Source organism: Uranotaenia lowii, chromosome 3 (genome assembly GCF_029784155.1).
Source record: "Uranotaenia lowii strain MFRU-FL chromosome 3, ASM2978415v1, whole genome shotgun sequence".
Classification (NCBI taxonomy): Eukaryota; Metazoa; Arthropoda; class Insecta; order Diptera; family Culicidae; genus Uranotaenia; species Uranotaenia lowii.
In genome coordinates, this window is record NC_073693.1 from 194,585,575 (window position 1) to 194,610,273 (window position 24,699).

At 35.0% G+C, this 24,699-nt stretch overlaps 1 protein-coding gene across 1 annotated transcript in view; it reads right to left on the reverse strand.

Annotated features, from left to right (window-relative positions):
- Nucleotides 1-24,699, reverse strand: part of LOC129758141 (B-cell receptor CD22) — a 504,009-nt gene that overhangs the window by 222,626 nt on the left and 256,684 nt on the right. The gene's annotated exons all lie outside the window — the stretch shown is intronic.

Below are 24,699 nucleotides of genomic sequence, written 5' to 3' on the forward strand. Positions count from 1 at the left end.
AAGCGAAGACAATTTAAAATTTATGTGAACGCTTTCCGGCAGCTGGAACTGAAACATCTGCTTTCGGATTTGTACATCCAATTCTTGGTTCATGAACACGAGTGCACGGACAGGAGTAGCTTAAAATTTGAAACGAAATAACGCCAGGGATTTGGGCAATTTACTCCTCCTTCCGTATCGCATAGGTTTGCATGTTTGGTCGAGCCGAGATTTGTCGAAGCCGAGTCTTTGACCTTTTGCTACCGGGGAGCAATGTTAATGGATTAGGCAAAATGGCGAGTGTGTTTTGTGAACCATAATCGTCTGCCGGGGGCCCCTTGGAGGGAATTATTATTGGTCGATTACAACGAAGTTTTATTGTGTTGTTAGGTAGAGTGATATTTTTTTAACTTTAGATTCATCTAAATATTTGCTAAATATAACAAAAGCAGAAGCGGAGAGTGAGGTATTGTGGGCCATGGACATGGACGTGTTGAGTAAATATCTCAATTCAACAATCATCGTCGTCGCTCTGCTAAAGCATATATTTCCATATGTCGATAGCTTGTGTAGTGTATGCATCATTTATTTAAGAAGCTTTAAAAAAGTTCTTATATAGTTAATAAATTAATTAAGGGATTAATCAAGATCCCGCAAATTGCATTCATGGGAAATCTAAAGTTCATAACAAAAAAGCTCTTACGCTTATGTTCATAGTTTTGAATTGCTTTTTCAAATGGAAATTTTGTTTATAAATAGATATTAAATCTGTTTTACATAGAATCTGGTCGCATCTTTTCATTTACTGCAGCGCCCCTTGTTGTCACATCGCGAATCTATTGACAGTGTTTTGATCCGGATGGTTTGTTCACTTAGTGGTGAAAATTTCATCAAGATTGAAGCAGTCAGTCAAAAGTTAGCGACGATGGAACGCGAAAGGCAAGAGAAAATTCTGTACACTTACGTAGAAACCGACGTGAACAGGGGTAAAGATCGCGAAAATCCTGAAATATCCAAAATCGACTGTAAATTAGGTGCTGCAACGTTATCGGGAGACCCTTCCGGTGGATCGAGCAAAACAAACCAAGCGTAAAAGTGGAACATATGACCGGAAGCTGCGAGCAAAGGTAATTCGATCAGTTCATAATAATCCTGGAACATCCTTGCGTGATTTGGCGAAAATGTTCAAGACGAACCACAGTACAGCCCGACGAATTTGTTTGCGAGAATGCTTGCGGTCGTATCATGCAAGCAAACACCCCAACAGAACGCTGAAACAAAACCTGGTTGCCAAAACCAAGGCAAGGAAGTTGTACGAGAAAGTGTTGACCAAGTAGGTACAACGGATGCATTTTGATGGATGACGAAACTTACGTCAAAATGGATTTTGGACAAATACCCGGTAACAAATTTTACCTTGCGAAGCGTAAAGGGAATGTTGCGGGTAGATTCAAGTTTGTTTTCGCAGATAAACAGAGATCGATTTTGTTGAAAAAAGTATCAATCCACCAAACTATCCAAATGTTCGTACCATCGAGAAATATTGGACAATAGTTAAGGGGAAACTGAAGAAATGTGGCAGAACCATGAAAACACCCGCTCAAATGGAAAAGTGGTGGAACAAGATGGCGAATGAGGTTACCAGCAGTACTGTGCAGAAAATCATGGGTGGTATCACAAAAAAAGTTCGAAAATTCATCCGAAAAGCTGACGAATTGTTTTTATGTATTTTTTTCCTTAAAGTGCAATAAAAACCCTACAAAATGACATTTTTACATTTGTTGTACGTTATTTCTTTGCAGAAAAATGATCTGTTTAACCAGATTCTATGTGAAACAGACTTTAAAACGCAAATAATAAGCAAATCATAGCTGATAAGGTATCATGGGCCACAAAATGTGGGCCACCTATAATTTGGTATTTTTATACACATTCATAACTTTTCCCTATTTGTAAACTTTTCATCTATCAAATGAGACCTTTTTAAAATATTCTATCAATTTTATTGAATGAGATAAAGACAACGTAGATCCCTTCAAAGGAATTTTGCCAAAACGTTCGCGAGATAATTTTTATAAGATATTCGATCACACACATTTTCAATATCCTCACCTGAAAATGCTTTAACCCTTTAATGCATAGTGTTGTTTTAAAACAACACTAATTAAATTAAATTTATCTCGAAAACGGATTTGTATTCACGTAACATTAGACAGAGTCGATTTGGGGTCATTTTTGATTTTCTCAAACCCTGGGGTCTAAAAAGCTTCGTTTTGGTCCAAAACTCATCCATGATTTTTCGCAAATTTTTAAGTAACGTTTACATGAGTAAATTTGAACTTTTAGGTGTGTATGGGAAAATTGAATATTTTGTACTGAAAAATCAACATCATTTTTGTTTCTTCTGTGGGACCGAGCCTGCCAATGGTTTTAGTGCCAATTTATAAATTCCTGCAAGGAAATTTTCCGCTGAACAACCTTGTGGAATATCATAACTTCGTATATTTTTAGACAAAAAAGTTATTAGCTGTTTAACAGCTGTATGTCTTTTTGGATTGATAAACCATAAATTCAATTGACACCACTGCTTGTGCTCCACGAAGTATGGCATGAAAAGTGGTCTTGCAATACCTCTCTAGGCACCCAGCAGTGGTGTCAATTGAATTTATTGTTTATCAATGCCAAAAGACATACACCTGTACAAGGGCTAATAACTTTTTTGTATAAAAAGATACGAAGTTATGATATACGACAAAATTGTTCAGCGGAAAATTTCCTTGCAGGAATTCATAAATTGGGACTAAAACCATTAGCAGACTCGGTTCCACAGAAAAAAAAAACAAAAATTGTGTTGATTTTTCAGTACAAAATATTCAATTTTCCCATACAAACCTAAAAGTTCAAATTTACTCATATAAACGTTACTTAAAAATTTTGCAAAAAATCATGGATAAGTTTTTGAATCAAAGCGAAGCTTTTAAGACCCCATGGTTTGAGAAATTCAAAAATAACCCAAATCGACTCAGTCTAACGTAACATTCCTTCACAAAAGTAGTGCTAAAAATTACAAGAAATCAGCTCAGGATGTTATTAATATAGATTTTTCAATCATTATTTATTTACATGGTATTCTGTCTCACGACATAACTTGACGAACATAATTCCTAAAATTCACTCGGTCCATGGCAACCGTTCTCCAATTTCTCGGACACCCCACGTTCGCCAGATCACGCTCCACTTGGTCTAACCACCTCGCTCGTTGCCCCCCCGCTCGTCTTGTTCCTACCGGATTCGTAGCGAACACCTGTTTTGCAGGGCAGTCGTCCAGCATTCTCGCAACATGTCCCGCCCAGCGAATCCGGCCCACCTTCACCACCTTCTGGATACTGGGTTCGCCGTAGAGTTGCGCGAGCTCGTGGTTCATTCTTCGCCTCCACACTCCGTTCTTCTGTACGCCACCAAAGATGGTTCCCGGAAAAGCCGTTCTCGTCCATGATTTTCCATAGCTCGTTACGGTCGATCATGTCGTATGCAGCTTTGAAGTCGATGAATAGATGGTGCGTAGGGACTTGGTGTTCAAGGCATTTTTGGAGGATTTGCCTTAATTTGAATATCTGGTCCGTCGTTGACCGTCCCTCCATGAAGCCGGCCTGATGACTTTCCATGAATCTGTTTGCTTGTGACGTTAGGCGGCGGAGTAGGATTCGGAACAACACTTTGTAGGCTGCATTGATGACGGTGAGCGGCTAGCGAACGGTAGACAATCCCCCTTATTCTGCGCCGCGCGTGAGGTGACGATAGTCGAGTCGAGTCGGAGTCACGTGAGTCTTGTCACCTTATTCCTGATGCCGATGTAACAGAGGTTCATGCCCAACTGACTACTAGATTAGGATAAGATCTCAAAAAGTTCATTTTTAAAGACGTTTCTCACCAAAAGCGACTACTGGAATCGGGTGACTAGGGTGATTCGACTATCGTCACCTCACGCGCGGTGCAGAATAAGGGGGAATGTGCAACTCGAGATCCCATACACCCAACCTTCGGGTAGTGGTCACATCACCTCTTGTCTGCAACTCCGATTCTCTACCTCCCCGTGGTGCTAGCTGGGGTGCGAGCAACCTTAGCAGAGACCAGGTACCCAACCCTGGTGGATGCTTTGGTCGCATGCAGACTGAGTAAGGGGGCTTCGTACGCGTCTGTTCTCCATGTCAGCGGCGTACGGAGTGCAACAACGTCCTGGTTTTTTTCGGGACCCAAAACAGCAAAATCACGACGGTCCTCCTGCGAGATAGTGGGGTTAGCTGCGGGCCTTGCGAGCCCGTGACTACAAAAAACATAAGTAACGAATAACGAACAATAAATTTCGGATGGAAATCGGCAAAGACCCACGCGACGGTTTTTCAATCATATGTGAGTTATTTAAAAAGGTTTGCAAAAACGTTGCCTTTTTCACTGTTGCTTTAAACAACATTATGCATTAAAGGGTTAATATATCTTAATGAGACATGAATTTACAGTTTTGGGTTAATTCATGAACTTTGCATGTTATTTTGTCTTGTCGGATATAGTGACCTACAAATTCTCACATTTTTTTTAAATAAAATGAAAATACTTATTTTTAAAACAATCATAACTCGGGGAAATATATTTAAACGAAAATAAATGTAAGTGCGAAATTTTTCGTTAGAACCGTAGAAAACCATACCATTTTTTTTATTTCATCTATAATATAATGAAAAAGTTATGAAGCATAGAAAAAAGTGTCCCAAAATATCCCACAATCCCCTACAATGTTTTTGCCATACAAAAAAGTAAACAAAAACTAATTTCAAGCTTATCCCACAAACTCTTTCCATCTGCATAGGAAAACATTGACGAATCAAAATGAAATTACGTAACGAAAAATGCCGCTTCATGCTTGAACGCTTGACTTGAACCGAATCATTTGAATGGGTGCAAAACTGAAATTCATTATCTTCGACTTTGTCGGACTTGTCTGTCAGTGTCTTACCCAGCTGAGCTAGCTAGAGGATGCTGCGGACTGTGGAAAAAGAAAACCAAGAAATCAAGTCTTTACCACATTGTGGAAAAACTTATCGAACGTTAAATTAAAATGTGACTACTTTCCTCTCGAGACCAATCATCCCCCCTTCCTTTCGCATTCCACTTCACTCCTTTTCAAAGAACCACAGTTTGGCTTTAAGTGCCTAGTGATGCTTTGCAAATAGTACTACTACTAACAGTAGGTACACTCTTCCCCAGAAAGGCAAAGATCAAACCGCCACTCCCGCAGCAAGGATAAAACCCTCGTGATGCCGAAGCTTTTTTGTCGGTTAACTAAAAAGAAAATTTTCTCCCTTATGCACCACTGAACCGAAAACGAGCTGAGGCACTGACAAGTCGAAAAAGCATCAAGAAAGCGAACACTTTGAAAATTGTCTCACCCCCACCACGAGTCAGTCAGCTTCTCTGTCTAATCCGCCTCCGCTCCGGAAAAATTCATCATCAGAAGTCACGGTTTCTTGATGGGTTTCCAGTCTTCCCCCTCGAATGCCTTTCCCCATTCATCCCCCAACGTCCTACTGCTCCCAATAAAAAAAAAACCCGACCCCTAACGAGTGAAAATATTTGCGCAACTTTAATTCAATCTGCGACTCCTTCATCTTGACCCGATGCTGCCTGCTGGGGTAGTCCGATATAGTGACTAAGAGCTCAGACAGAGGCTGTCCGACTGCTGAATGTCCCGAAAATTAAACTCCATCCAACAATAATGAATTCCGATTTTTCCTTCTTGCTGCTGCTGCTGCTTTTATTGTTACTTTCGTAGCTGCTGTGGTTAGGTGAAGTGGGGAGGCATGATATTTGAGTAATGCAAAAATGTAGCAGCGAAACTTTCCAATGGAGGGAAGTGTTCGAATTTGATGAGTTGATATGTCTTTTTTTTCTTTTCTCTATTTTGCTTTGTTCGGGTGGGGTATTAATAATGGATGATTTGGTTTCCCTTTAAGAGTTTAACAAGATTGCCGCCACTTTTTTTTTGACCCCGCGGCTATTCAATATTTTGCGATGGCACCGAATAAGGAATTCCGATTAATTTTGCGCTTTGGAAGCAACAAATATGCTAATGATCCTTTTAAATTTGTTGTAGTTGAATTTACTTACTAGAATCGAGCTTTTAGAAGACTTTTGGATTCTTTTTTTTCATCAGATATATTTTGATATAGATATAGAATGTTTTAGTAAATAAAATTTACCATAGGTGCACGAAATCACCTAATTTCTGCAAAGTTTGTTTCTTGTAGGTTGTTCTAGTATATAAATGAATTTAAAAAAAAGGTTCACTTCATAAATATTATTAATGACCATGATCATGTTAATTGATCATGGACGCACGGTTACACCTCCACTTTGTTGTAGTAGAAGTGTTTCTGCACGTACTAAGGCTAAGTTTCTCTAAATATATTTGAATTAAAAAACCGATATTTTAGCTTCGTAAGAACTTTTTAATTCACCATAAATGTATGGATTTACCGTCATTCAATCAAAATTCCATCATTCCATCATTACTCCACGTTAAGAACATCTGCTACTATAGGTCAGAATGTTTTTTTTTGTAATAAGAAGATGGATGCACGGATTTGACGCATTTTCATCAAATCCTGATGGTCTTCATATTGAAAGTTTTAAATCAATGCTATTCTCGATTAGTCATTGATAAATATTTAAAATGATGTTTGAATGTTCCTTATTCTGAACTTGTATGAAAATAAATATTAAGCAGTCTAGCTTACAAATTTGATATCGATATTTCCGGAACATCCGAAACAGAATGCGAATAAAAATTTCGATAAAAACCAGAATTCAAAGCTTCAGAGTAGAATGGCTTGATTGGAAAATTGCGCTGTAGTATCTTCAATCTGAATAAAAATTTAATAACGATTTGAAAGCTTAGCAAAATGTTTAAACACGTATGAGTGTAGTAGACGAATTATTTAATGTTTATTAAAAGAATAAAATATTTTTTAAATTTTACGAATCTTGGTTGGAAAATGCGTGTTTTTTTTAATTATCAATAAAAATCTTAAAATAATAGGAACTGTTGTAAATATTGAAAGCACAAAGCAAATACTGATTTATTTAACTTTGCTCAGTAAAATTTTGCTTTGAAGTTGCTACTTAGAATCATTTTTCGAACTTCCCATAGATTAAGTTAAAAATCACAATCAATTGAAAACATGATTTCAAATAATAATAAAAAGAAGCGTTTGAAATTTTCAGTTGTACGTTTTTCAATGTTGTCCGTTAACTGCATCGTTAATACAAGTCGCGAATGACATACAAGATTTCAAAACGACTTTAATCGAAACAAAAAAAACTTTGAATATTTGGTCGCCGTCATTAGAAATATTAGTTCCTGGAGAGAGTACAAGATAGAAAATCGAAGATTATGTTTTCAGAACACAAAATTCAGAATTGAAAAAAAGACAAACATTGTCTTTGCTTTGTCAGTAAAAAATGCGTTATGAATTCACTGATATTTACAGTACTGTAAATATAAAGAAAAGGTGATTTTCAAATGACTGACAGCAAATAAACCTACATGTAATATTTATCACGTTTTATTCTTTTCAAACTTATTTCTGCTAAACTTCTGTACACTGTGATTCATCGATATTATAATAAGACACATTCCACCGTGACGTGAAATCGCTTTTCCGGACTTTTCTGCACTGTTATCATTCAAGAAGTCAACCAATTTACTTGAAAATGAAAAAAATTGTAGCAAACGGTCGCAAATTGAATTTTCTTAAAAATGAATATAATTTGGTCATTGTAAAATTTAAGTTGGTTTTGTTGTGATTGATTACTTTTGTGACGTGAATTCACGCTAGAATTAACCATTTTGGACTTTAGTACAAACAACTTTGATTTCCTGTTCTCTCTGTGGAAATAGAATATCGGTGTCTTTGAATGAGTTGTAAAGAAAACAAATACCCATAATTTGATGTACGCAGCTTCTCGATTGAACAACAACGACCGAAGTTATGCTTATTTGAAGTTGTGACGTGAATTCACTCAGTTCAAACAGAACAGGGTAGTTGACTGAATTCACGTCACAAAATATAAAGTTATACCTGTGGATATACTGAACCATTGTTTGGAGTCTTCAAATTTTATATACACTTTCAAAAACCGATATTTTGTTGTTCCGACTTTTACAATCATAAATTTTCAGTATCTGCACCTAACTTTTTCCTTATTTTGATTGGCACTTGAATAGCAACATATTGAGGGATCATATGTTAAAATTACTAACGTCTTCATTTAAAGATTCACCAAAAAAAATTTTTTTTCAATATTTTTGTATTTTTATTTGAAAATAATGAACTTATTAAAAAAAATCAACTAAATTATTCTCGATTTGTAAAAATCCGAACATCTGGAGGATCAAAACAGCTTTCAGAGTATATTTTTCATATAAAATTTCACGGAAATTCAAATTTTGTGACGTGAATTCACTCATTCGCGCTGTTGTAACTCAGCTAGATTCCAACCGATTTCTATAAATTTTAGAGTTTTAGAATCGTCTTATCATTTTCAAAGAAAATATCAATTTTTTATTTCAAAAAATGTCATAGTTTTTTCGTTAAATAAAAAAGTTCCTTTTTTTTGTGACGTGAATTCATTCATTTGCGACTGTTTTTGTTCGCTTTTCAAACCAACTCCATTGGATATAAACAAATTCTTTTTTTCTACAAAATAAAGCCGTGTTTTTGTGGCTTCAAAACATACTAAAAAAAATTCAAAAAAAAATCAACCATATATTTAAATTACTGATTTTGTAAAAGATGTCAAAATAACCACTTTTTCCAACAATAAAAAAGATTTTCAAAATCATCTAAAACATGCTTAAAATTTTTTTTTTTTTCCGTTTGCTTTGTGTGTTTTAAATTATTAAAATTATAGACAATTTTGAGATTTTTTGATACGCGAACGGATGAAAATCACTTTTGAGCGGTACAAGCGCGTGGAATATGTCATAAGCATAATTTCAATCATTACTTCTGCAAATAAATTCCGAATTCTATTAAAAATAATTCCAGATAAGGTTAGAATCTCACCAGGGTTAAAAAAAGTTAAGCGAAATGATAAACTTTTTTAATTATTTATCATTTCAATTAAAATTTCTTTTCATTATTTTCAATTGAAGGGCTGATTGAAAAATATCTCTGTTTTATCTAAATTTTAAAATCATAAACAATCACAACTTGAAATGTGAATTTTTTATGAGGTGAAAAAAAATTATTTTGAATCTGAGAGAATTTTTTAAAAACACATAGATGAGATTGAATTATATTTGATGAAAAATGAGATGATTAAATTTTATTTCAAGAGTGCCTGTGATCAAAGTCAGAGATAAAATTCTTTCTTATATCAAAACTCTTCCAGTTATCAAAATAAAAGGCTACCATTATATTATTAAGTTATAATCGATTCCATAAAGATTAAGTAAAACAATTATAGTAAGTGAATCATTTATAAATTTTGAAGCGCAATCATTGTTTTCAAATTTCAAGCTCTTAGTTGTCACCGTCAATTGAAATATTGCGTTACGGACCTAGAAAGGAGGAGAGGTAGAAACTAAGTTTTCCTTATAAAAAATCTAGATTTCTAAGTTTCTAAAAACATGTTAGCAGAAATCAAAAATCAAGAGTTGAAAAACGAAGGAAAACTTATAAAAAATATTTCGAAAAATATCAAAAGTTTGACTATAAAATTCCATGAACCGATTTTAAAATTGAAATAAAATGTGATTCAATTTATGACCTTATCGGTTAAAACTATGCTGTTTTAGTAAAAACATTTCAAGATTATGAAAACTAAAATTCGTAATTTTTATCTGTTCACTAGCTGACCCGGTAAACTTCGTTTTACCTTTAAATAAATAAATCGTAATAAATGTTTTGTTTCATCCACACGTCCTTAACTTCATCGTGCTCGCGAATCGAATTTTTTGAAAATCGTACTAAATTGTACGGCTTTTCCATTTAAAGTTGATTTAGTATGGGGACCCCCCTTCCATAAAAAGTGAGATTCTTGAAACTATTATACAAACCATCTCTGACCCAAAAACCCCGCTGATACCAAATTTTACTTCATTCCGACCAACCGTTTATACGTGATGTTATTACAAAGACTTCCATTTTTATATATACGATTTTTTGTACTCAAAAATGTATGGTAGCCCCCCTTTCCCCTTTATATCTGTCCGCTGAAAAAAGGTGGGGCTTCAATTTATAATAGAAACATTTCTTGTATCCAAATACCCTCACATGCCAAACATGGTTCCAATTTACTCGATCAGATCTCCAGTTATACTGAAAATTGTAAGGGAGACCTCTCCTCCCCCTGTTCATCCACCTTTTTGAAGGATTAAGGGATACCAAATATTCAAAGGAGCATTGCTCGTACCCAAATATCGTTCCATGCCAAATTTGGTTCCATTTGCTGTTGTAATTCTTGAGTTATGCAATAAAAATTGTATGGAACTTCCCTCCCTCTTTCCTTTCTCCCTGGAAGAAGGAAGGGGTCCCAAACAATCATTAGAACATGTCACGTTCCCAAATATCCGCCCATGCCCAATTTGATTCCATTTGCTTGATAAGTATTTGAGTTATTTAAAAATTAAAAAGAGGGCCCCTCCCCCCTTTATGTCTCCCTACTGAAAAGAGGGAAGGGTTTCAAATAATCATAGAAATATTTTTCGTATTCAAATACCTTTCCATGACAAATTTGGTTCCATTTGCTTTATAAGTTTTTGAGTTATGTAAAAAAATAGTAAAGAGGCCCCTCCCCCTTTCAACTGCAAAAAGAGAAAGGTCTCAAATAATCATTGGAATATTTTCCGTATCAAAATACCTTCCCATGCCAAATTTGGATCCAATATCTTGAATAGCTTTCGAGTTACATGAAAAATTGTAAGGTAGCCCCCCTCCCCCTTTTCTATCACCCCACTGAGAGGAGGGAGGGGTACCTTATATTCATTGAAATTTTCTCCATTCCCAAATACCACCCCATGCCAAATTTGATACCATTTGCTTGATTGGTTCTCGAGTTATGCAAAAAATTGGCTTTTGTTTGAGGGGCCCCTCCCCCCCTTCATGAGAGAGGGAAGGGCATCAATCCACAATAGGAACCTTCCCCTGCCTCCAATACCCCCACCTGCCAAGTTTCACGTGAATCGGTTCAGTAGTTTCCGAGTCTATAGGGAACAGACAGACAGACAGACAGACAGACAGAAATTCATTTTTATATATATAGATTGCTCCTAACTTTCTATCCGCCTGTAATGTTCTTTCTAAAAGAATATAATTCTGAACGATAAGTTCGATAAAATAAATTAACAAACAAATAAAACGTTGATTGATTTTATCATAAACTGAAAGATAATGTTAAGATGAAAAAGTTTTTTTTGTGCCTATGCTTCAATGATTGATTTGATAGATTGAATTGAACGTGTTGAACTCAAATCTTTCGTCATAAATATTTTGTCAATCATTGAATTGCTTTTATATATTCCATTCAATTTAGGAATAATATTAAGATGATGTATGATCTAAAAAAGCAAAATTCAACAGCTTTTAAATATTTGGGAAGACAAATATTTCTGACATTGCTGAAGAAAGCTCAAATTTTTTTTTATTTGTTTCACTAAACAAATTTGGTGAGGTCTACAAACCGATTTGATTTTTGCTTTTAAAAATGTCTTAAATTCAATTTAGTTTGGTAATACTTGTTTAAAAAATTCGTTATGAATCAATTATTTCACAGAATTGAGAAAAGTAAATAAATAGAAAATACTTTTTTTGCAAATGTCAAAATAATTAAAAACCTGTTTATTAATTATTAATTTTTTTTGTAATATTTTGAAGTTTTGTCAGAAAAGTGCAGACCATTCTTAAATATTTCTTTTGCAGAGAAATGAATCCAGCTGTGTAAGTTGGAATTTCAGGGACTATAGACAAGATGAAAATGGATGTTGAAAAACATGCGAAAAAAATTCGCCTTGTCTCCCGGTAGGACTTGAACCCACATCTTGCGCCTCTTCGGGGCCCATGTATTAACATTCGACTACAGGAGACAACCTGGCGTATCAACATCAATTTTCATCTTGTCTAGTCCCTGAAATTTCAACTTACACAGTTGGATTCATTACTCTACGAAAAAAAGTTTCGCTGACTGAATGTTTAAGTCAAGACCCATCTCTGGTTCGTAGTTTAAACTATTTCTTAAATTATTTTTACCTATTTTCAAAAGTCTCAGGGCTCCAAAATTGATCAAAATTAGCATTTAAATTCCTTACACATTGGAAAACGTAATTTTTGTGGCCATATGTAATATGTCAAACCCCTTTCAAATGTGAAGATGAAGAATAAGAAACGTAAAATAAAATTAGGGTTTAAATTGGTTTGTTGAATAATATTTCGTATCTGCATAAAATTTGTAATGATGAAAAAGATTTTTTTTTATTATCATGATTATAAATAAAGTTATGGATGAACTTGTTAAATTACACTTCTTATTAAAAGCCAATTTTAAAGTCGAGGTAAGGTTTTCGTTTGTCGAAATTTGAGTTTCAATGCGAAAAGTTTGCAAAACATTGCTAATCGAAATTGCCAGTTGAAAATAAGATTCAATTCTTGAACGTCATATAGTGTCGTTGAATGAAATGTCTAAGGACTAAAGTGATGTAGGATAAAATACAGACAATTTTCTGACATGTTTGTAAACACTAATTTTTAACACTTTAACACTACGGAAAATTAATATCATGAACTTAAAATTATACCTGGAAAAAATCTGCATGACACAATCCACCGTGACGTGAAATCGCTTTTCCGGACTTTTCTGCACTGTTATCATTCTAGAAGTCAACCAATTTACTTGAAAATGAAAAAAAATGTAGCAAACGGTCGCAAATTGAATTTCCTTCAAAATGAATATAATTTGGTCATTGTAAAATATAAGTTGTTTTAGTTGTGATTGATTTCTTTTGTGACGTGAATTTATGCTAGAATTAACCATTTTGGACTTTAGTACATACAATTTTGATTTCCTGTTCTCTCTGGGGAAATAGAATATTGGTGTCTTTGAATGTAAAGAGAATAATTACCCACACTTTGATGTACGCAGCTTCTCGATTGAAGGACAACGACCGAAGTTATGCTTATTTGAAGTTGTGACGTGAATTCACTCAGTTCAAACCACTTCCCGGCAATGTTATTCAAACCGTGTGGAGCACATCTCTTAGATTTCCCCTCAGATTTCCCCTTTTTTGACAGATTTAAGCTTTTTTCTTCAGATTTGAGCTTTCATCTCCTATGCTCTCAAGGCAAAAAAAAGCTTAAATCTGAGGAAAAAAAAGCTTAAAAACGAAATTCACCAAGACTTGGTGGATGTTGGTCACACGATACATAGACAAATCGTGTAACGTTGCAGGGATCTGGTTCAAACAGACCAGGGTAGTTGACTGAATTCACGTCACGAATAGAAAGTTATACCTGTGGTTATACTGAACCATTCTTTGGAGCCTTCAAATTTTATGTACACTTTCAGAAACGATATTCTGTTGTTCCGACTTTTACAATCATAAATTTTCAGTATCTGAACCTAACTTTTTCCTTATTTTGATTTGCACTTAAATAGCAACATATCGAGGGATCATATGTTGAAATTACTACTGTCTTCATTTAAAGATTCACCAAAAAAAGTTTTTAATTTGTTTTCAATCTTTTTGTATTTTTATTTGAAAATAATGAACTTATTAAAAAAATCAACTAAATTATGCTCGATTTGTAAAAACTCGACCATCTGGGGGGTAAAACAGTATTCAGAGCATATTTTTCATATAAAATTTAACCAAAAATCTAATTTTGTGACGTGAATTCACTCATTCGCGTTGTTGTAACTCAGCTAGATTCCAACCGATTTCTATAAATTTTAGAGATTTATAATTGTCTTATCATCTTCAAAGAAAATCTCATTTTTTTATTTCAAAAAATGACATAGTTTTCTAGTAAAATAAAAAAGTTTCCTTTTTTTGTGACGTGAATTCATTCATTTGCGACTGTTTTTGTTCGCTTTTCAAACCAACTCCATTGGATATAAACAAATTATTTTTTCTACAAAATTAAGCCGTGTTTTTTGGCTTCAAAACATACTAAAAATATTTCCAAAAAAAAATTCATCCATATTTTTAAATTCATAATTTTTTAAAAGTTGTCAAAATAACCACTATTTCCACCAAAAAAATCATTTTCAAAATCATCTAAAACATGTGTAAAAAAACTTTTTTCTCTTTTTCCCGTTGGTTTTGTGTGGTTTGAATTATCAAAATTATAGACAATTTCGAGATTTTTTGATACGCGAACGGATAAAAATCACTTTTGAGCGGTACAAGCGCGTGGAATTTGTCATGGGGGAATGGGGGGGGGTCACACTCCTTAACCCCTTCCGCCCAACACCCCCCCCCCCGTTCGGACGGCCTTGACCTGAGCATTTTATTATTCTATTTGGATATTTTATTTTAAACCATTCAAAGAAACTATTGTCATTCATATTCACGAGCATTAGTTTTCCAAGATAGAAAATTCCGTAGAATGCAAGGAAATTCCGTTTAATAAACTCCAAAGTTGAAGGTTCACAAAAAAATCTAATCAGATACTAAACTTCTCGAGTAATGAACAACTTTGATAAAAAGTCAAATTAAAAATGAAATCATGAACTTAACAGATAAAAAATTTAAATTTCTTCTGAAATTACTCATTCTACTTTCTTGAGAAAAAAACAGTCAATATTTTTTATATTTTTAGCATTTTCTACTAGCTAACCCGGTAAACTTAGTTTTACCTTTAAATAAATAAATAAAAACCCTCGGATACCAAATTTCACTTCATTTCGAGCAACTGTTTATACGTGATGGTGTTACAAAGAAAACGCTTCCATTTTTATATATGTACATAAAATTGAAAGCCATCGATCTATCCTGGCGAAAATTATAATTTGTAGAATTTGGTCTAGATGATCTTCATGATAGATTCAAAATTGCGGGTCTACAGATAAACGAATGAAGCCGAAATATTTTTTTTTTCACAGAGCTCTGCATTCGGATGAATAGCTCTAATTAAGGAAGCGGAAAAAACATTGAGATCCCGATAATCCAATCCGAGCTGCGCCAGTTCAACATTCGCTCGCTGTGTAAATACTGCTCTGTTTACTTCCAGCTGTGTACGCTTCCAGTCCCTCTGATCAGCTTTCTGTTTATCAATCCAATCTGCGCTAGCTCAGCAATTCGGCGATGGCCATCCATCGTCTTCTATCGCCGCCCCACTACCGAATTCCAATCTTTCCACCTCAATAGCAGGTCCACATCATGGAGTGGAAAAGATACCGCTTATTATCATTATCACTACATTTATCCAACCCTGAGTCATCATTCTATTAACGCAATTTTTCCTCGTGTCCTTGTTTGTGTAGGTTTTTTCATAGAGAAAATTAAATCTGGCAGATATCCAGCAACCTCCCTCTCTTTACGCCATGCCACGTTTAAGGTCTGGTAACGAAACTGGCAAGGGACGAAAGCCAACGGATACAGCCGCAAAAAGTGCTTGGGTTTGAGTTAAGGCACTTATTTGTTGCTGCTCAATCTGGGCCCCAAGCAGAGGCGCCAGTAATGCAAAAAAAAAATTCCAAAAAGCTTGTGTATAAACTTTTTTATGTTTTTAGTAAACGAAAAACTTATGGAAAAAAATGGGCTAAGTAACTCAAAAACTAATCTGGAAAGATTTTTTGAATACTCACCGAGCTCTTAAATTATTAGAGATGCTTCATTCTCCTCTGCTGTCAACCATGATTTTTGTGGTTTATAACTGGCTTATCAACTAATGCCGAGATCATTCAACAAAATTATTTTTTCGAGATCACTAGTTTCTTGCTCCTTACATAGCCTCAAAGGACGCCACCAATGTTTCTTTTTTCAAAATTTTTTGTCCAAACTGGATTTGCTCCATTCCAGCAAAATAACCCACAACATTTGCAGCCAGATCTCATTCGCAGCCAACACCGCAGAACATAATAAATAGCTTTCAGTCATAAAAATAATGCCCCGGCCAAAGTGTGCGAAACGCTTCGTTCGTTCGCTTTTTTTTTACTTTTTTGGCAACTGGCCGCGGCCATCCAAAGAACGGGGGGCGTCCTGTGCGTCTTGTCGGTTCAGGGGCCATCAATTTCACCGGGGCGGTTTCGTCGCCATGGTTGTCGACATCCTTACCGAGCGAGAAAAAATCGGAAGAAAAACGCCACTGACATTATTTGGCAGAGGTGAGCGAGGTTGTTAAAGAGACCCCAACACTGCCGCACCTTTCCACATTCTTGGCGGGTGTTTTCTTGTTCATCCACTGTAAACTGAACGCTTTTTGAAAGGAAAAAATATTGCTTCTTTTGCCGGTGTTTCATGGTTTGGATTACAAATAGTTAAAATTTTCAGCTGATCAAGTAAAACGCTGGAATTTTTCTGGTCTTTACACCTAAGCCAAGCATAAATAATCCGTAGCTGTGGTGAAAATAAAATTCAACTTGGTCGTTTTAACCATCTTTCAATTCTTTCAACTTTCTATACGTATATAAGAAATCATTATCTTCGAATGTTCTTTCTAAAAAGGACATCACATTTACCGATAATACCGATAACTAAATTAACAAACTCTTTTAAAACGGAATTAAGGAGAGGTCGACTGTAGAATTTGAAGCTTTTGTTATTCGGCAGTGCAGTCAAAAAATTTCGAAAACGATTTTTCGATTATTCCGACGTTTCGATGCTGTTTAGCATCATCTTCAGGGAATTCTAAAATATTATGTATTTCATCTTAAATCTTAAATATTAACATACAAATTTGATAATCTTACTTACAATCGGATCGTATCACGTAAAAATTGATTGCTTATGTGAAGCTTATTGTCCACTTTTTTTGCCCTATTTCCCTATTGTTTTTGTGTTGCACTTTGAATGAACCAGAAATTAATTTTCTTCCTTTGAAACTCACTTAAATATTTAAATACTAACGTTTCAATTTTTAAAATTCTTGCGATCAACAAGGTCAGATCGAAGCGGTATAATTTTAAAAAAGGCTACCAAGAGACGATATTGTAACGGCTAGCTCTGGTCTATTTGTTTTGCGGTATTTTTGACATTTTTCTTTGGATAGTTTCTGTAGTTCTGTTTTTTGAGAGAGTGGAATATTAAAGAGAAAGTTGCGCTTAGATTGGTGGTATCGGTTCTGTAGTTGACTGTGTTGGTTTTGTTGTATATGTGGCACATTTCTAAAAATTTTAGTGTGTGGTAGTTAAATGTGTTATCTAATATTGTTAAATTGCCCATATCAAAGATGTGTTGATGCAATGATCGATGAGAGCTGTGGTGTATTGTTTTGATTTTCCCCCCTTGGAATTGATTGGGTCCCGGTCGTTCTGTTTTGGTTCCTTAGCAGTTGTAGTGGTGTCTTCAGATGTTTTCGTTGCTTGTTTGGCTCTATATTTGTCTAGCAGCCTTAGATACATTGCTTTTGTGCCCTGCCATGCGTTGGTCTAGAGTATTTCTGGTCAGATCAATATATGACGAGGTGCACGGATCAGTGCAATTAATTTTATATATTATGCCTGATTTTTCGCCTATTGACGCCTTCGATCAGACCTTGTTGATCGTAAGAATTTTAAAAATTGAAAAGATAGTAAAAAGATAAAATTGGACAATAAGCTTCACATAAGCAATCAATTTTTAAGTGATACGATCCGATTGTAAGTAAGATTATCAAATTTGTATGTTAATATTTAAGATTTAAGATGAAATATATAATATTTTAGAATTCCCTGAAGATGACGCTAAACAGCATCGAAACGTCGGAATAATCGAAAAATCGTTTTCGAAATTTTTGATAAAGTTCTAAATAGAAAACTTCAATTTAAAAATATTTAAAGTTAAAACTAAGGTAGCACTTAGTACTTAGCACTTAGAACTGAATTCTTTCACGTGGTGGGGGTTACCAAAAAAATAGTTTTGTTTTTGGTGGAAATTAACTGGAAAAAGCTCTGCTTTTACCGATGCAAAAATCAGTGTTAGATACTGTCAATTGTTTTTTTTTCTTAACCTTCCAAAGTCGTTCGGGTCAATATGACCCGAAGCGCACATTCAAATCATCATAACTCATCGAGAAAAAATCCTAAAAATTTGATTTTAAAAACGTCCCTGGAGAATCACGAAATACACAATCTGTAGTACCAGGCAACTTCCTGTGACCACCGGAAGTGCTCCCTCAAAAAAATCCGTAATTAGGCTGTTCGGGTCTATATGACCCGAGAGTTTGCGTAAGTTCCCCTGGCCGCAAATATTGACCGATTTCGATGAATTTTAATTCATTGTATAGATAATTTATTCTAGTTTCTCAATATTGAAAAATAAAGTCGAAATATTTTACAAAATCACCAGTAGCTGATTCCGAATGAAAAAAGTCCCGAAAAAGAGCTCTTTTTAGAATGCCTATAACTTGAGACAGGTTCCAAATATTGCGCTGATTTTATAATGTTTGGAATTGTCAAGAATAAATCTATCCATGGATGTATAAATTTTTGGTGGTCCAAAGGAAGTTTTGGCCGCTATCCCGGAACTTTCGGTAGAAAAAATTCTTACTTCAAAAAAGTCACCCAATTTTGGCTTTGCATTGCTGTATCTCGGTTACCAATGGATCGATTCTCTAAATTCAAATTTTAGTTTTTTTTCGTTAACTTTATTATTATTTTCGTAGAACATAGTTGGTTCCTCAAAAATCTCAGTTGTTCAGTATATGGTAATGAAATTCACATCTTTTTTGTCATTTTTCAAACTCCCCCTCGTGTCGGTGGGTTTACGCGATTTTGTTAGCGTGATTTCTCTAAAATTTGAACTCAAATTGGTCACTTTTTATATACCTAGAGATTCATTAGAATTTCCTCTTTCGATTGACATACATTTTGTGTGGTGTTTTGAAAATTTGTAGCAACGTTTTTCGAATTTACTGAAAGCTGCCAGATTTCAACCAGTTTGGTCCACGTTTTCAACAGGTTGGTGTACAAATCTCGCACCCCTCACGTAGCCGCGGGAGAAACAAATCCTGTAGCTCTCTTTTTGTCGCTCACCAAATCTACCACCCAACCCAGCAGCAGGAAGAACTGCCGTCTCGCCGCGTGGTTTGTTGATTGATTGTGCTGATGCTGATGCCTCTTTGCGTAGTAAATGTTTTGATTTTAAAATAGAGAAAGATTATTTTTCCAAATTGAAATAAGCTTCTTGAATCTTTTTAGATATTTTATCATTAGAATTCTTCAGTGATACATTTGTTTTGAATGTTATTATGATTCTTTTCTAAATTTTAAAATTCTTCAGTGATATGTACATTTGTTTTGAATGTTATCATGATTCTTTTCTTTTATTTCAAGCAGTGTCTACTGCAGGAGACACAAAATCTATGATTCAAGAAACAAATATTCTGAAATTTTAATCAGAAACTTTAATCAGAAAATAGAATTTGAATCGGAATCTGAAATTAGAATCTGAAATTTGAAATTAAATCTGAATCTGACATCTGAATTCGAAATCTGAATCTGAAATCTGAATCTGAAATCTGAATCTGAAATCTGAATCTGAAATCTGAATCTGAAATCTGAATCTGAAATCTGAATCTGAAATCTGAATCTGAAATCTGAATCTGAAATCTGAATCTGAAATCTGAATCTGAAATCTGAATCTGAAATCTGAATCTGAAATCTGAATCTGAAATCTGAATCTGAAATCTGAATCTGAAATCTGAATCTGAAATCTGAATCTGAAATCTGAATCTGAAATCTGAATCTGAAATCTGAATCTGAAATCTGAATCTGAAATCTGAATCTGAAATCTGAATCTGAAATCTGAATCTGAAATCTGAATCTGAAATCTGAATCTGAAATCTGAATCTGAAATCTGAATCTGAAATCTGAATCTGAAATCTGAATCTGAAATCTGAATCTGAAATCTGAATCTGAAATCTGAATCTGAAATCTGAATCTGAAATCTGAAATCTGAATCTGAGATCTGAATCTGAATCTGAAATCTGAATCTGAAATCGGATCTTGAAATTTAAATCTGATATATTAATCTGAAATCTGAAATCTGCAATCTGAAATCTCTAATCTGAATCTGAAATCATGGACGTGAACTTTAGAATTGTTGCCCATCCATTAAAATATTAAATCAAAAAAGATTCAAGCAATTCCTACAGCAATAAAGCATTCATTTCGTTATCAGCATCAGCACAATCAATCAACAAACCACGCGGCGAGACGGCAGTTCTTCCTGCTGCTGGGTTGGGTGGTAGATTTGGTGAGCGACAAAAAGAGAGCTACAGGATTTGTTTCTCCCGCGGCTACGTGAGGGGTGCGAGATTTGTACACCAACCTGTTGAAAACGTGGACCAAACTGGTTGAAATCTGGCAGTTTTCAGTAAATTCGAAAAACGTTGCTACAAATTTTCAAAACACCACACAAAATGTATGTCAATCGAAAGAGGAAATTCTAATGAATCTCTAGGTATATAAAAAGTGACCAATTTGAGTTCAAATTTTAGAGAAATCACGCTAACAAAATCGCGTAAACCCACCGACACGAGGGGGAGTTTGAAAAATGACAAAAAAGATGTGAGTTTCATTATCATATACTGAAAAACTGAGATTTTTGAGGAACCAACTATGTTCTACGAAAATAATAATAAAGTTAACGAAAAAAAACTAAAATTTGAATTTAGAGAATCGATCCATTGGTAACCGAGATACAGCAATGCAAAGCCAAAATTGGGTGACTTTTTTGAAGTAAGAATTTTTTCTACCGGAAGTTCCGGGATAGCGGCCAAAACTTCCTTTGGACCACCAAAAATTTATACATCCATGGATAGATTTATTCTTGACAATTCCAAATATTATAAAATCAGCGCAATATTTGGAACCTGTCTCAAGTTATACGCATTCTAAAAAGAGCTCTTTTTCGGGACTTTTTTCATTCGGAATCAGCTACTGGTGATTTTGTAAAATATTTCGACTTTATTTTTCAATATTGAGAAACTAGAATAAATTATCTATACAATGAATTAAAATTCATCGAAATCGGTCAATATTTGCGGCCAGGAGAACGTACGTAAACTGCAAGTCAAATTTATCAAAAATAGATTTGTACGGAAATTTTGCGAACGGCTTTGGAAGGTTAAAGTACACCTTGATATACGAATAAACTTTGCCTCCATTGCCTCCCCTTGTATAAAGATGATTTAGTTTCATAAGCGTTTTTTCAAATGTTTTCAATCATTGTGAGTTTGAAGGGTTCAAGATGTATTGAAAAAAAAAAACATAGATTTAGAGTTCCAATATGTTTTGCAACTCGAAACTCCCAAATTTGCATAAATTCTGACCAATGAAAATCGGTGTTTTTTCTTCACACAACGTACCAAAATATGCAGCAACCGATGCAACAAAACTCCATTCGATGCATTTTGCTTTCGGCCATGTCGAGCGGGCGTGCGACACAAGCAAAAGTTTCGAATATCAAACATTTCAAAAATCAGAAACCAACAACCGGATACAGGCGTTCGGGATTGTAGGAAAACAAAGCTGTGCCAGTGCGACAGCACCGAGTTGCCATAAGAGGGGCAAAAAAACTATGTTCGTCCTACCAGTTTGTGCGAGGTGCAACACCACGTTAAATTGCTTCCAAACGGTCAAACTCTCCAATAGTTCTATTGATTTCTTCCGCTTCCGATTGGACGTACAGGGTGTTTAGAAAACAGTGAACCGTGTATGCAAATGGAAAATGCTTAATTTTCATGAAAAAGGACAGGAAATTTAACGGCAAGATAGGATGAATCGGGAAAGTTTTCAAACTTTTTCCGTAATAATTCTGTTATATCCGGGTGTTTCAGCCCTCGGATAATTTCAAATGGTGTATTTCGTAGATCTAAACCAAACTTAATCAAAGAAATAAAAATAAACTAGCAAGAATTGTCTGCTGTTTTAAACATGATGTTTTTGATCCAGGGCTGGAAAACAGAGATATAAATTTAAAAAAAAACGCCCAAACGTCAATGTCGGTGATTAAATCACCGAAAAGTGAGCAAGTAACAAATTTTGTTTCATTAGATTGATCATTATCAAAATTGTTTTTCAAGGCTTTAAGAGAGTTTTGCATTGAACAGGTTTACAAATTTCACCGAACTGAGCATGCCATAACTATAAATCAATAGTTTTGATAAGTTTGTTTGGCACCGACACGAGTTTTGATCTAAAAAGATTACAACTCTTTTCAAAATGTGCTCAGTTTTTTGCCGAAAAGTAAAAAAATGCTGCAGCGAATTTCTAAATATTTGCCTAACCTAGTTTTAGATCAAAAAGTTGGGTTAAAAAGGCTTGTAGCTGTAAAAAAACAAAGTAAAACACGTAAAACTTAGAAACCGTAGAACAGCAAAAATGTGTCCCAGTTCCGTTTGAGATCGTAAATAAATTCACTTTTCCACATTGAAGAAACTTTTGGCTTTTTTCAATCCGCACTAGGTAGTTACAATTTTTCAGGTCGCTTATTTTATAAAAAAATATTAACGATGGAACCAACGGAATCCTACGGAAAAAAATAGTTTATGGTTGATCCGAGAAGCAATTTAAGCTTATCATGCAACTTTTTGTTTTTTTCCTTTTGACTATGAGGATGGTTAATTATCTTAAAATAACAAGTAGGTATTGTTATCAAATATCCTCAGACTGTTTTGGAATATTTCATTTTCTGTCATCAAAAGCCCTCAAAGCTTAATAAAAACCCGCATTTATGAGGATGAAGGGTGTTCAGATCAAAAAGTGGTCAGACTTAATTGCGTGTAAATTATTTGTTTATTAAGAAAATCAAAGTATCTTCCTTTTTCAAGTTCAATATGTATAAAAGACGGAAAAAATATTCAGTTAAGATTCCGGTCGACCAAGTCCAAATTTGCGAGACTTTCATTTGACGCCTGTCGTCAGATTTTGTACAGTCATCTTATCCACTTTCTGCGGCTCAGAACGTCAGTTTGCTTTGAACTGTTTCGCGCTGTTTATAGTTTTTTAAGTCTTCTTACGGTTTTGCTTTACTATTGTCCAATATTTTTCGATTGGAAGAAGTTCTGGTGTTTAAAGGGTTCTCATTTTTGGGCACAACCTGAATGTTGTTAGCGGCATACTACTCCTTTTCTATTATATATTCTTTATTTATAAAGGATTTTATTATCTTATTTTAATCGCCGCTGGGATATATTCTTATTTAATTTTTGGCATTTCGGCGAGTTGTGAAAATTCAAGGTAGAATATTAAGAAAGAACATGAAAGTATTATAGGTGGAAAGATCAAAGCTAAAGCGCTTTGGGTAGAAGAAATTGAATAGTTGGTGAAAATGTGAGCAGGGCTTTTGTTTTGTGAACAGCTTTTGAACTACTTGCGTGATTCTTTGCCGCGCGCCGTTTCAATGTTGATAGGAAGCGATGAAGAAACCCATCGCATTCCTACCCACATTGAAACACGGACAAAAGCCCTGCTCACATTTTCACCAACTATTCAATTTCTTCTACCCAAAGCGCTCTAGCTTTGATCTTTCCACCTATAATACTTTCATGTTCTTTCTTAATATTCTACCTTGAATTTTCACAACTCGCCGAAATGCCAAAAATTAAATAAGAATAAAGGATTTTAACGAACTTGAGCAATGGGCATACCACTCCATGGCATTTTTTTTCCAAAGGCCGGATGCCAAATCTGACCAAAACAGCACAGACAAGTCATGTTTCTTAAGGAAAGCCAGCAAACGCTTTTGAAGACACTCTTTCATGTAAATTTCCTGGTTGACGGTCCCGACTGAAACAAAAATGACGCTTTACAAGCCTCATGTACAGATAGTTTTCCAAACGAGATATTTCCCAGCAAATTTTGATGGTTTAGTATGCTTGGAAGTGTGTGTCAAATTTCCCCATCCAGGTGCTGTATAAAAATCTTCTTCCGGAAGCTATCTGAAGTCTGCCTTGGTGTATGTTTCGTCGTCCATTACTACGCAATCAAACTTTGTCAACAATTTCGTAAATAGCTTCCGACATCTTGTTTTTGCCGTAAGGTTTTGCTTTTCATTGCGATTAACAGTCACTACCTTCTTATAAGTCGATAGTTCGGATCACTGCGGCTCCCGGATTACGATTTCCTCCAGATTCCGGCTTCCTAGTTGTTGAAATACATCCTCCGAACACTTTTATTACTTTGGTGACGGTTGATTTCGCCACGTTCGACGATTTTGCTATTTCTGCGTGCGTGTAGTAGTTTGGATTTTCACGACGCATGTACAAAATTCTGCTCCTCATGCTTGGATGCTATTTTGAAAACTAAAGACCTTATGTCGAAAGCCAAATAGAAGCATCATTCTACATCAGAGATGTTAAAAGCGCGAGTCTACATACTCGCACTTTGCCCTTCTTTGCAGAACGATTTTTTTTTCGTTAAACTCAAACTGCAATGATGCTATCGATAGTTCAACTCGGAAAGCATCAGGGAGTAAGCTTCGGATAAACTCGGCAGAAGTAAACAGCAATCGGGGGAAACATC